Source organism: Pteropus medius, unplaced genomic scaffold, assembly GCF_902729225.1.
Source record: "Pteropus medius unplaced genomic scaffold, Ma_sr-lr_union100, whole genome shotgun sequence".
Taxonomy (NCBI): domain Eukaryota; kingdom Metazoa; phylum Chordata; class Mammalia; order Chiroptera; family Pteropodidae; genus Pteropus; species Pteropus medius.
In genome coordinates this window covers 42,300,954-42,315,835 of record NW_024349800.1, presented here as the reverse complement: position 1 = coordinate 42,315,835, position 14,882 = coordinate 42,300,954, and the positions used below count along the sequence as shown (strand labels likewise).

The 14,882-nt window shown below is 37.9% G+C and overlaps 1 long non-coding RNA gene and 1 pseudogene across 3 annotated transcripts in view; both read left to right on the top strand.

Annotated features, from left to right (window-relative positions):
• LOC120621772 (uncharacterized) overlaps nt 1–13,525 on the top strand; it is a 72,057-nt gene extending 58,532 nt beyond the window's left edge. The window contains exons 3-4 of one of the 3 annotated variants that reach the window (XR_005658296.1): nt 1,933–2,096; nt 13,399–13,525. This is a non-coding gene — a long non-coding RNA (uncharacterized LOC120621772). Of the gene's footprint in view, nt 1–1,932; nt 4,924–7,256; nt 8,865–13,398 lie in introns of those variants that run through there. The other 2 variants (XR_005658295.1, XR_005658294.1) reach the window with 2 other exon arrangements.
• On the top strand, nt 11,617–11,735 carry LOC120622334 (uncharacterized; annotated as a pseudogene).
• Nucleotides 13,526–14,882: the final 1,357 nt, after the last annotated feature.

The window sequence follows — 14,882 nt, the reverse complement described above, 5'->3', positions numbered from 1 at the left end:
CTATAGCTCAATCTGATAATACTCACCTTCCAAGAATCGTAAGGCATCGTGTAAAATAAAACAGCCAAACTTCATTTAGTTAAGCCATCCATTCAGGACATTTGGTGTAAGCATACTGGTGGCAGAACACCTAGCCTGAATGCAGCGCTTCCATGTGACACAATCACTATGAAATGAGAAAAGTTCTGGCACTGAGGAATGTCCTTGGGAGATGGCTAGGAGGTCAATGACAGAAGATCAGTCTTTCCTTTTCACAAATGAAAGATTCTTTATAATCGGAAATAGAACAGCCCCAGATTTGCCAGCACTCATGCGTTTTGCTTACTCATGAAGAATTGAGATGCAAGTAAATGAAAAAATATATTGTCCTTCATCTTACTCAGATTAATAAGCTAACTCCAGCAGAGGATGGAGTTTACAAAATATCCATTCTTGCTGTCATCCTAATCAAAGTACCCTGATTTTCTTAGAGGCTTAATTGACTCAAATGAAAAACTACATTTTCCAGCATCCCTTGCAACAAGAGCTCACCTTGGGACAGAATTTTGGCCAAGGAGGTAAAAGCAGAAGTCTGCGGAGATTTCTGAGGAAGTTTTCTTTTTTCAAATAAGGGTTACTACTTCTTTCTTCCATATTTCTTCCTTTTTCATCTTCCTGTTTTAAACACAGATGTGGGCCTGGAAGTTTAGCAGTCACCTTGGGACCATGAGAATGAAGGCCATGCACTAAGATGGCAAGCAGGAAGGTGGAAGAGGCCTGAGACATAATGATGTCAAGTAGCACCAGTCCTGGACTGCATTCTTCTGTAAACCTTTATCCCCACCTCCACACAAAAACGCACACTTCTCCATCACAGGAAACGCAACCACTAGGTTTAGGAGTCATCTTCAACTCTTCCCTTTCGGTTACCTCCCCTCTACTCTTCAATATTCAATCTATTATCAAGTCTGTTAATTCTACCAGCACAATGTATCTCAAATTCATCTACTTTTCATCGATGCTGCCACCTCTCTGATGAACTCATTACCACCTGGAATATTACAAGAGCCTCTTACTGGGTCTCTCCACAAGTGCTTTGCTTCCTGCAATCTATTTCCACACAGCAGCACAAGTACTTTCTTAAAACAAATTACACCACTTGTTACACTCCCACTTAAAACTCTTCACGGCATTCCACTGCCTTGAGCATGCAATCGGAACTGCTCACAATAGCTCTGAGGCTCTGCATGACCTGGACACGTCGCCTCTCCAACATCATCTCTCACTGTTCCTTCCTCTTCCTCTCAACCACTCATTCTCTACCCCAAATGCTCTTGCCTTCAGTTTAGCTCCATCTCTTCCTTCAGGCCTTACCTTATATGTCAGAAGGATTTTCCTATTCACCATGTTCTAGACAAAATTCCCCTGCAATTGTTCTCTATCCCAGTTTATCACTTACACAATTTATAATGATTAAATTGGTTTGCTTACCTATATTTATTTGTTTTGAGACTGTAAGCTCCCCAAAGATAGAACCTGGTGTTCGAGTTCTCGTTATGCCTCAGTCCTTTGGTTCCATGTGTGTGTAGGAGGGGATGGGCAAGGACTTTGCTTCCAGGTGAATCTGGAGGTCAAAGCTCTTTCCTCTGTGCATGCTTTGGCTGCGTGACTTGCAGTTTTGGTCTGCTATCTCTGAAAAGCAACTCAGTATGTTGTTAAACAGAATAAGATCATTTTGAGCTGGTTCTGCAGTTATACTTGCAATTCACTTAGTTAAAGTTCATCTTCTGTTGATAGAGAACAAATTACCTAGATATTGCTGGAGGGCTGTGTTATTGAATATTTTTAGACTTGTGTCATCTGAATCAATTAAATATCAACTTATATCTGGAACTGATCTCCTCCTTGTTAATTTGTTTATGCTTTCTTTCATTCTTTCAATAAACTCTGCAGTGAATCTACTCTGTACCACACTCTGTGCCAGCACTGGAGAAGCAACCATAAATAAAACACAGTCTCCCCATCATTGGAAGAAGGAAAAGGAGGAAAAGATGAAGAAGATCTTCTATGGACTTTGTATGAATTAACTCAATTAATTCTCACAGCAGCCCTATGATGTAGGTAAATTTCCATCCCCACTTTACAGATAGAATAACCAAGATTAAGTTATTTGCCCCAGGTCACGCCATTGTTAAGTACTTTATGGCTCTAGACTCCATGTGCTTTATCACCGTATTATGTTTCCTCTTTTAAAACACAGTGTTCTATATTTCAAGCTCTAAAAAGCATATAAAATAAACTATGGGAACTAGTGGGAGACACTGAGAGAGGAAGGGTGAGAAGCATTTCACAGAGAAATACTTAAACATATCCTTTGCCTAGTTCCCAAGTTGTAGTCTTCATTTCTCCACATAAACTCACATGAGAGTCCTCTCCTACTTCATAGATGAACAGGAGGGCACAAAATAACCTTGATACAAAATGCTGGCAATTCACCTGGGCAAGAACAACCCAGAGAACTTGGGTCCGATCTCTGTGTCCTATCCCTTGGGTACACTGGTTATGGATGCTTCTAGGAACTCCAGGGAGAATGGTACAAGGTCTGCCTCTCACTTGTGTTGGTTCCCATAGTTCCCACAAAGGGAACCAATAGCCATTGGGTTGGAGTTCGGAGACACAGATTTCAGTTTATGTAGTTCACCATGGAGACATAACCCTCCCCAGCAATAGCCTCACATGTACAGAAAACTTTCAAGCCAGCTTCATACGCACATTCCTTATAGCAAAGGCAACTATTTGTCCTATGTGCCTAGTTCAAGTCCTAGTTTATGTTTGTTGTGCCAGTATAACATCAATACCTCTGTTTTCATTCTCAAAAGTGTTCCAGTTTAAGTGATAAATTATCCAGTCACATGACTTGGGATGCCTGAGTTAAAATCCTACCTCTGCTACTTAGCTCTATGACCTGGGCAAGTTATCTAATTCCATCTTCTCCAAATTCCTCATTTATAAACTGGAATGCTAACCACAGCACCTACTTCACAGTGTTGACTCCCCTTACCATAAAAGGCCAAGGTCTAAGGTCCTCCAATTAAAAGTTGTCCTGCCAGTGCTTCTGCATACCTGTTCTTCTCATACCCTTAAACACCTGTCTAAATCCTGGATCAGGGAGTTCAGGCTTTTGAGCATTAGCTTCCCATTCTTTTGGGTGGCATTATTTATAATAAAATAGCCAGTCTCTCTCCACTGCAATTCTCAGCGTTCACTGTTTGGCTCTGCTAGTGCTGGGTGGACAAACTCTTTCTATTCTGTAACACAAGGTCAACTGAATGTCTTCAGGGACTCTGGATCAGTTTTGCAAAAAGAGCTGTGAACCCATGGTCAGCAACAGACCATTTCTGTCCTGCACTAGTGGGATCCTTTGAAAGCCTTCACACCCCTCTTATGAAAGACGCAGGTAGAATTGTTTTATTCATGTTAAAAACAAAATGACTAGAAATGGCATAAAGCAATACAAATGCTTCTAAAATGAAATCAGTGACATATAAACAGTCATCTGCAATTCATTTGAGAATCCAGAACTCAGGAAGAATCTAGTTTGGGAGAAGGAAAAAGAACAAAAAGATATAGCAGGCAGCCCAAGGAAATAAATTTCAGAAATGTTCCAGTACACAGAGGTCAGAAAACCCAGCGGGGACAGGACAGGGCTACGAGGACTGTTCTCAGGAAGTGGCAAATTTATCATATCTCTTCTTAATTGCTTGTTTTTCTGACATGCAACTCTGTGAATTCCTTGAGGGGTGGGGCTTTGCTTTGGTTTTCTCTACCTGTGCATTTAAACCAGGCACATGGATCTCCCTAAAACCTTGACATGCAGTAGAATGACTGGCATATAGTAGGTGCTCAAGAAATACCTGTTGAGAAAATGGATGAGTGATTAACAAACAAAAGGATTAGTGAGTAGCTCATCAGACCAACATAAACTCCTTACCTTGCTCCTGCTGACCTTTAGAGATAAAAAAGTTTTAGAAGTTGGGAAGGGGCAAATGGATATTAGTCAAGACACCTTGATTGAGAGGCACTCCTCCAGGCCATTAGTATATCTTCTTTGGAGAAATATCTATTCAAATACTTTATCCATTCTTAAATTGGGTTATTTGTCGTATAAGAGTTACATAATAAGAGTTATATTTATATACTGGCTACAACTCCCTTATCATATATACGGGACATTGACATTTGCAAGTATTTTCTCCCATTCTGTAGGTTATCTTTTACATTTTCTTGATGATGTCCTTTGGAGCACAAAATTTTCATTTTAATAAGGTTCAATTTATTTGTGTTTTCTTCTTTGTCATTTGTGCTTTTAGTGTCATATCTAACAATTACTTAATCTACGGTCACAATTTACTCCTATGTTTTCTTCTAAGAATTTTATAGTTTTAGCTCTTACCTTTAGGTCTGTGATTCATTTTGAGTTAAGCTTTGTATATGGCATGAAGAAGAGGTCCAACTTTATACTTTCACTTGTGAATGTCCAGTTCTCCCAGCACCATTTTTTGAAAAGACTATTCTTTCCTTGAATTGTCTTGCTACTCTTTATGTGATGGTTAAATTTTATGTGTCAACTTGGCTCAGCTATGGTGTCCAGTCATTTGTTCAAACACTAGTCTAGATGTTGCTGTGAAAGTATTTTGTAGATGTGATTAACATAAACAATCAGTTGACTTTAAGTTGACAAGATATTATCTTTGATAATGTGAATGGGTCTCATCTAATCAGCCGAGGGCCTTAAGAGCAAAAATGGAGGTTTCCTGGAGAAAAAGGAATTCTGCCTCAAGATTATAACACAAAAATCTTGCCTATATTTCCAACCTATTTATTTAGGTCTTCTTTAATTTCTTTCACCAATGTTTTGTAGTTTTTGGTGTCCAAATCTTATATTGCTTTTATTAAATATATTCCTAAATATTTTATTCATTTTATGCTATTTTAAATGGAATCATTTTCTTACTTTCATTTATGGATTTTTTATTGCTAGCGTTGAGATATACACTGATTTTTGTATATTAATTTTGTATCCTGAAGCTTTCTGAACTCATTTATTACTTCTAATCTTTGTGTGTGTGTGTGTGTGTGTGTGTGTGTGTTCTTTAGGATTATCCATATCTATGAATATAGTATTACTTTTTCCCTTCCAATTTGGATGGATTTTATTTCTTTATCTTGCTTAATTGCCTTGACTAGAATTTCCAGTACAAGGTTTAATAAAAGGAGCAATAATATAGATGATACCCTTCTCTTTTTTTCTGACCTTAGGGAAAAAGCTTTTAGTCTTTCACAATTACTATGATATTAGCTGTGGGGTTTTTTCTTTCTTTCTTTCTTTCTTTCTTTCTTTCTTTCTTTCTTTCTTTCTTTCTTTCTTTCTTTCTTTCTTTCTTTCTTTCTTTTTTTCTTTCTTCCTTCCTTCCTTCTTTCTTCCTTCCTTCTTCCTTCCTTCCTTCTTCCTTCCTTCCTTCCTTCCTTCCTTCCTTCCTTTCTTTCTTTTTCTTTCTTTCTTTCTTTCTCTTTTTTTTTATAGATTCCCTTTGTCAGGCTGAGTGATTTCCATTCTATTCCTAACATGTTTAGTGTTTCTATCATGAGAAGGTTTTGGATTTTGTCAAATGCTTTTTCTGCATCCATTGAGACAATCATGTGGTTTCTGTCCTTTATTCTATTGATAGAGCATATAACATAGTTTGATTTTTTTGTATGTTGAATCACCCTCACATTTCTGGGATAAATCCCACTTGGTCATGGGTATAATCTTTTTTATATAAAGACAGACCTCATTTTATTGCATTTTGCTTAATTGTGCTTTACAGATGTTGCGTGTTTTGCAAAGTGAGGGCAAGACTCTCCACCAACAAATAGATTATGAGTCACTTTTTGCAATACTTGCTTTATTACAATGGTCTAAAACCAAACCCATAATATCTCTGAGGTATGCCTGTATCGTATGTACACACACGCACACTGAATCTACAAACGATTGTATTAAAAGTGGTCAGTGATAAAACAAAATAAAATAGATAAACCAACCAAGCCAAAAAGAAAACAAAAGTAAAAATCCCTCCAGACAACTTTGTAAGTTGAAGATGCTTTTGTAACTTTAAGGAATTATTATCTCTGAAATGTTGTTTTATACAGTACATTGGAGTTGACTAAAAACCCAAAATGTTTTGTTCATTTATATGAATCAAACCTCATTAGACAAGCAGAATTCAATATGATTCATAGGACATCTCTGGATTCCTGCCACATTTCCCAAATATCACATTCTTTTCTTTCTTGTTTTCTGCATTTTCATTTGCTGTTTGCAGAGCCCAACGGAGTGGGGTTGATGGGTGATGGGGCAGTGTTAGTGAGCAAGGCAGGTACTCTGGATTACCCTCACAAATGCAGCATTTTGAGGAAGGCAAGACCAGAAAGTAGAGACAGGGGTGACCCAGGCATTATATGACTCTGGTTAGCTCAGCTGCTAGTCATGGGCTTGCAGCCTGTGGGGTCAGAGATCCCTTCACTCACTCACTTCCTCAGCCTTAAGCCAACCTACTGCAGCACAGGACCAGGTGATCATTTTCACTTTGGATTAATATTTGCCGATTTGTTTTTACAATTGTCTTAGTTGTGCATTTGTAATCTTGTCGCTGTGTAGAAGGAGCTCCATTTATTTGGAGTGGAATAGCTTAATGCAGAGAAACAAAGGGCTATTATGAAATCTTGGTCAAGGGCAAAGGACTTCAAGGCACATGTAAAATTTGTGAATTCTGTGCCCTTTAACCGTGTATGGGAGGAGACAGCTTCACAGCATTCCTGCCTCTCCTCGTTATCCCCTCAGCATTGTTATACGTCTCACCATCAAGAAAAGAGCCTTCCTTACCTCTGACCAGCCTTTCCTCTTGTTCTGTGACAGAGGAGATGAATAACAGCTGCTTTATTTTAGGGCCTCACAGTTAATTTAATTTATATCTGCTGTAAACATGATTTCTTAAAACTTAACAGAACATTTCAGTTTGGCATGTAGAAAGGGCCCTCTACCTTGCCCCAGTCATTCCCAATAGATGCATTTTATTGCTTGAATTTATGTGTTTGTCTCTGTTGTTGTTGTTGCTTTTTTTTTTCCCCCCCAGTAGTGTGATTTTATTTTTACGACCATATTTCTCCTAGGAATTTTCTGGGCATGTGGCATTCCAAAATTTTACTAATGCAATGACCCATTCCACCAACAGACAGATGATGATCCCGAAAAGACAAGGAAATGAAAATTTAAAGAATGCTGCATGGTCTCAAAGTTAGCAAAGACTCAGGTGTTATTGCAGCTCCTCGTGGGTGGCATAGATGGAGCTTGTGGACAAAGGGTCTACACTTTATTTGTGTATCTAGCATCTCTGCTGATATTTTACACAAGTGAGAAATATCTAAGAGAGAAAGCTTGGAGTGAAATGAAGTCTCTCTTTCCCTTTAGAAGTCTTTCTATCCTGGCTAAAGGAGAAGTCTTTTTAAAGACTGCCTGGTACCTTTTATCCACTGGTGTCTGTCTGACCTGTGGCCCAGAGCGCAAGCGTGAAGAGTTTTGAAATAGGCATATGATTCCTCCAGAGGAAGTTGCATAACATTTAAGCCATGGGGCTAGAGTTTCTCCCATCTGTGGATTTATGGCCTCACATGATGAGGGAATGCAACAGCAGATAAATGAGCCACCTCTGCTTGGGCTGCAATTGCTCACCTTTTCAACCGATGCAAATCAGATTACTGCCTTGCATGGTATTTCCCCTCCAGCTTATCACCTAGTACTCTGTGGGCTTAGGGACATTTCTTACTGATACAAAGAACCCCAAAGCTGACTAGGGTTGTTTTCAGGGATTTTAAAAATAGGGGAGGCGAGGTCAGTTGTTGAAGCAGGTGTTTTTGTTTCCATTGTCAATTCAACATCCTTTCTTCCTAGAAGTGGCATCAATTATTTATTCTCTAGCAGAGTCAACTTTATTTTTAAAAGAAGAGCAGGTAAGAAGGATCTAAAGATCTTAAGGCAGCAGTCCTCAACCTGTTTGGCACCAGAGACCCATGCTCTTATGAGAATCTAATGCCTGATGATCTGAGGTGGAGCTGAGGCGGTGATGCTGGCGTGGGGGAGCAGCTGCAAGTACAGGTGAATCTTTGCTCTGCTGGCCCACCACTCACCTCCTGCTGTGCGGCCCAGTTCCTAACAGGCCATGGACCTGTATTAGTCCACAGTTCAGGGGTCGGGGACCCCTGTCCTAAGGGGTTCCTCTTTTCCACTATCAAATTCCTTGGAAAATGTGAGTTGTTTTGACAGTCTTATTTCACATTGGCATTCTCCTCAAATTCTCCGATTTCAGTGGCAGATTTGTATTATTGTCAACAACTAGGTGTTTCTTCACCTGAGAAATGGCTCCTTTCTGAAGTCCGCAGTGGCTTTCAGTTCCCAGTCTGAATTCCTTCCTGTGATCATCAAGATCGAATTATAACATTGTACATCTAAAATTTCTATAATGTTATTAACCAATGTTACCACAATAAATTTAACTAAAAAAAAAAAAAAAAAGATGGCCAGGTGCTCCTTCCATGTGTGCTTTAGTTTTCCTTTAAAACTCTGGCCAAGAGTCCTCTCTTCCAGGAAATGTTCTCTGAATAAATTTAGCTGGTCCACTCACCAGGTGTTATACACACAAATCCTCTACCTTTGCTGTACTGCTCTGTGCAGGTTTGACAAATTTTTCTCACAACTGCCCTATGAGGGAAGTGCTATTATTACTTAGTTCCCAGAGTAGGGATTCTACCCAATCTGTTTTTAGAGACCCTGCTCTTAGCTCCTCAAGAGTCAGGACCTTTTTACCTTTGATGTGTGAGCCCTTGGAAGAAAGCTCAACAACCCCGAGAATATCTTTCAAAGTATTTTCTTGAACAAACACAGTGACTGGAATCTCTGGAGTATAATTCTGGAGCCAGGAAAAAATTATTGTTCATATCCCTACAGTTAAATTGCAGGTAATCATATTAACTTTGTTGGGTAATTAGAAGAATTATCTGGTTTATACTTGAACAGCTTTAACAGCATTACTGTCACAAAGTAAATGTTTGATAGCAGAAGCAATGATTCGTGTGATTATTGCAATGGCGGTGGTAGTTGTTATCAGTTCACTGCCTGTTTGAGTCCATGTAACTTTGGGGTTTCTAATTTAGAAAAGTTAGGTAAATGAAGGACTAGGAATACTCCTGTCACAAGGGTGACAAAGAAAATCACTATCAAAGGAGAAAAAGAGAATATCGAGGCTGTACTGGGGAGCAAAAATAAAATAAAGCAAAACAGAAAACCTCTAGAGATTTGGGGGTGGTGAAAAGCAGAGCAAAGGGAATGGAGAAGAAAGGTGATAGAAGCCAAGTTATGTAATCGAAGTTAAATTCACTTTGTGAGAATTCAGATTTAAGTCCTAAACCTGGTGGGGAACTAGCACTAGGACCTCTTCTGCTCAATAAAATCTGTTGAATGCCATTGAAAGTGCACAAAATGGGTTGGTTAAAGATCACAGTGTATGGACATTGATTCTCTCCCTTCACTTCCTCAAAAATCTCAAAAAGAGGAGATAACTATTTTAGTTGCCAATAAAATAAGGATGTGACTACAATCTGAAACAACAAACTGTAGTAAACTTGCCAAATGCTGTGAAATCTGGACCAAAATAAGGAAGAACACCGAGAACTAACAACATATCCTCAGAGCTTAGGCAAGATGGGCATGTCCCCTCACTGACATGTCAGGGGTAATGGAGCTACCCTGAAATGTCCATCCAAGGATTCTTTAAGTGATGAAGATCCAGGGACACAGAAGGCCATGACAGAAGAAGACTCTCCCCATAGAAACCCATTTGACACTGCAGAACATGGCAGGTAGAAATGAAGACACAACTTTTATCTATTGTCTAATTACCAGAGGAGAGGTAAGAGGAAGAGAATGGAGGAAACGATGTTTTCCAAATTATCAAGCTCTTAAATGTTAAAAAAAACAAAAGAAAAAAGAAAAAAGGAAAAAAGAAATTGAATGATGATGTAGATTCACAGGTTAAGAAAACTAAGATGTGGTGAGCGGCTCTAGGGTGCAATATGCCCTGTTAGAGCTTACGAATATCGTCCACTACTCTTCCTCCTCAGACTGTCTTTCAGCAGGTATATGAGATGAATAATGACCCCCACAGATCTGTGTGGAAATGAGAGAGGAAATAAAGAAAGAAATGTAAGATAAAACTAAAGAACAAAAAGAGAAAATTTCCAAGGAGACATGAAGGGTTCAGACAGAGTTGTCTATACTCTCAATGAAATTATAGGAGATATGTGTAAATGAAAAAAATATTTTAGAGAAGAAAGTCATACTATAAGCAACTAAAATTAGAATAAACCTACCTTAAACAGGACTTTCGCTCATTCGTTCAACATGTAATTACTGAATACCCCATGCACGCCAGGAGTGCGCTAGATGCTGAGGTTTTAGCAGTCTTTGAGACTGGCAGCATCTCTGCCCTCATAAAGCTTGTGATCTAGGATGGGAGGTAGAGAAAATAATATATAGGGAATAAATTTATGTAGTCCTGTGAAATAAGTAAAATAGGACTACATAATAGAGGATGAAAAGGTAAGGCTTTTTTAGATTGAGTGACCAGGAAAGCTCTCTCTAACCATATGACAATTTTTCCGAGAAATCTGGATAACATGAATGATTCAGGTTGGCAAATATCTGTAGAGACATTCTAAGCGTATATAATACATAATTGACATTTGCGAAAAAAGAAACGAGCAAATGAAACAGAAAATATGTTCAAAAAACATAATAGGAAAAATAATCTCAAAATAAAATGATTAAATCTGCAGAGTGAACGAATAATGCTGTAAGGAAAAGTTGCTGTTTGAATGATCAACATCAGTACTTAAGAATGATGCGGAAACCCAGGTCTGAATCTAGGCCCGTCTTGTCACTTGCTTTGGCCAATAGCATGCAGTGTCAGCTCTGAGCCTAAGCCTCAAGAGAACTTGCATACTTTCAATCCCTCTTACAACTCTGCTACTGGTCTGTGAACAAGCCTGGGCTATCATCCTGGAGGATGAGAGATCACATGATCAGGCCAACCCCACGTCCCCTACAAAAAGATCACCAATGCGTGTGGGTGAGGTGGTTCTAGGCCAGCCAGGCTCCAGCGGACCCATGTTCTGACCATGGATGCTCTGGCAGCTCACAGAGACCAATCAAGCCAGATTAGCAGAGCTGCACCCTGCTGACCTGTGAGCTATGAAAACTGGTGTTTGTTTTCAGCCACAAAGCTTTGGAGTAGTTATTAGGCCACAAAAGCTAACTGATGAATATCTAAATGTTTTTCATAACCTTTTTCTTGTCCTTAGAGAGAGAATTTAAGACATGTCTTTTGTAAAGAAACATTTACCTGAAACTCAGCACATCTAGTTATATTTTAGATTCTTTTTTTTTTTCTGTTAAATTCTGTGGAACTACATTTAATGCTTTTTATTAAAAATACTTTTAATACAGTTTATTAATACTTTTTAAAAAAATGATTCCATCCTATCTATGGCCATACCACCCTAAACGTGCCTGATCCCATCTGATCTGGGAAGCTAAGCAGGGTCAGGCCTGGTTAATACTTGGATGGGAGACCACCTAGGAAGACCTGGTGCTGTAGGTGAAAAAAATAAAATTAATTAATTAATTAATTAATAAAAATAATTCCTTCCCATCAAAACTCTACCTATCCACTTATCTGTCTCTCCTTTTAACTGTCTACATACATAAGAAGATGTTAGGAACAGTGTTTACCAAATGTTGAGTTGTTCTTTTATACCATGTTCTTTCATGGTAACATTTTGTATAATTTTGACATTGTGCTTTGTAGTTTTCTGTATTACTTGAATTTACTGTGCTGGATATATATCAGCTTTATAAAAACCAGTCGAATGGTTTTAAAATGAGCATGACAGGTAGTAAGAAAGTGCTCAGAAAAGGATGGGAATATGTTGAAGGGATACAGGAACCATGTGGAATTCTGCATTGGCCCCTGGAAAGGAAAATGGACATTAGTGAGAAAAGTGCTGAACTTTAAAGAGGTCTATAGATTAGTTATTAGTATTGTATCTATGTTAATAATTAGTTCGATCATTGTACTGTGGTTATGTAAGATGCTACAATAGGGGAAATTGAGTGAAGGAGAAAGGGAACTTTGTGTACGATTTTTGCAATTGTTAGGTCTAAAGTTTTTCAAAATATAGTTGGAAAAGAGCATGAAATTGTATTCAATCAAGTAAATAAAAAGTTTGATTTTGATCTACCTTATTTTTGAAATACAAAATATATTATTCTTTGTGAATTGGGGAAATAGTTTTAAAAATGACCAAGAACTGATTATTACTTGTAAGTGATAATTGCTATTAGATGTATGCTGATTCTAAGTCATAGTTTTAGAGTTCCCAGATATTCTGGGAAAGAAATTTATCGATGTAAATGTTTAATGTCTGCAACATATTATTGTTGTTGTTATTAATACAGTGATAATGTTTGGTCTGTTAGGGACTATATCAATTCTCCATTCTGTACAAGCACAAATTTTTATATTTATTACACTTTTAAACTAATTATTAATCTATTTCCAGCTTAATTTTTTAGATTTTATTTACTTTATTCAGCAGAAAATTAAGGAATTAGGACACTAAGTTATATCTCTAAATTAGCAAAATTGGACAAATATGTAGTATGCTTTGGAAAGGGATGTTAATCTGGTATTTGTGATGCATCAAGAAAAAGTCCATTTGGTTTAGATTGAATGTTTTTGTGGAAGAGGAACACTCTATTTTTATCAGTTATTTTACTCTTTACATTCATTTTGATGTCACTACTAAATGATATCCAAACCACACACCACATGCCAAAGCACTCTTTAAATGTATAAATCAACAACTCCGATACATTCCAATTGTTTCCTAAAGCAGCTATTTTTTTTTTTTTTTAAACAGCAGAATAATTCAATACCAGGTTCATTGTAGGGAAATCCCCCAGTGGATTCTAAAAAGCAAATAGAAAGAAAACAACAAAAAACACAGAAACTTGTAACTAGTAAAATAAACTACATTTTTCTTAGTTTGGAAACAGTACTGACTCCTTTCTTATAAACAGCAACAATTCACACCAAGAATATTATATGTGTTTACAAAAGTTGTGTGTCAGCTCTCGAAAATGCTACCGTCAAGTCAAATGTCAAGAATTTTAGTTAGTAAAAGGGAAGGGAGGGATTGACTCAAGGCAGCCGGTCAGCACCAGCTCATTCTGTAAACAGCTGTGTGTCCTGAATTCCACAGCAACTATCTGGAGGAGCCATTCTCTGAACAGAGAAGATAATAAATGATAAAGCATCTGGCAAAGAAGAGATGAGAAGTTGCTGTTCAAAATGGTTTACCAAACAAATGTACTCTTGTTGTAAATTGCTGAAAACTGAGTTTCCGTTTGTTTGGCTTACTAATGTGTGCGTATTTACTATTTGAGTTTTATTTCAGCTCTTCTCATTGTGTTCACTCATTTCTTATTTGGATCAGTTGATGCCCTCTGATGGAAGGTCTCCTCGGAACAGATTACAGAATTCAGAGATATCTTTAAAGTCCACTGATAATTTTCCAATTCTAAATATTCTACCTTTTAACCGCTAGCCCATTAGCACAGGCTTGAAACAGGAAAGAAAGATATTCCCACATTAAAACCAACACGATTTATTTTCACGTATATCTTACCCTATTGAGACATGGTACATGCAAAATTGACGTGGATTCGTTTGACAATTCAATTTTTTTCTTTTAGCCCTAGAGTTTAACTAAAACAGTTTCTTTTTCTGTTCAACATCACCCCAAATTCAACTAAGTGAGAGCTGGCAGGAAAGTCTTGGTAATTGACTCTGCTTCTGACTCACGTCCATCAATGTCATGGTTAGTTTGGAAGTTAACAAAGCATTTTGCGACCTCACGGCTCACTTCTCAATACATTTAAAATTAATACCAGTTAAAGTAAAAAAATATATATATAACATTTTTTTTGCATATTTATTTTGTATGTACACTATCAGAATTATAAATCAGCTTCTCTTAAGGAATTAAATGAAACACACCAAAATACTATATCTTTAGGAAAAATATCCTAAAATGACTACATATGTTACTATGAATTTCTGTTAAAGACAAACTCTCTACTCTATTAAAAAAAAACACACACAATTAAGAGTGGACAAAAGCCTCCCCTCACCAATGCAATTATTCACATGATCATTAGACAAATATTTCTGTCTTGAGACCAGAGTCTAGGATACAACCATAAATTAATCCTTTCTCTGCTCCTCTCCCCAACCCTCCAAAATATCTCCCACTACCTAAATACTCACATACAATGCAGATGACTTCAATAGCTTGATTGGGCAAGCAAGTAATGTCCAGGCCAAATTCTCTGATTTTTGACAGTTGCTGATAAAGACGTGTTGGGCGTTGTTTCTCTTTCTACCTAGGGATGTTCCTCCCACCCTGACAAGGAAAGAAACTGAACTGAGGGGGCCCTGCCTCAGCCAACAGAGTCCCATCTACTCTGCAGGTGTTAGTGGAGTGGAGGAATCTTGATGAGAATGAGAACTCGATACAGGGAAGAAGAGACCCAGAGGTCTGCTTTGCTTTATATTCTAAAGCCAAGTGTCTGATTTTCAAGCCCAAGGTTTTAGAAAATCTCATTCGCAGTGTGCAGCCAACAGCTGGGAACAAAGCTCAAGGAGTGAGCAGCACTGTGGCCTCTGAGACCGCCATGCCACCTG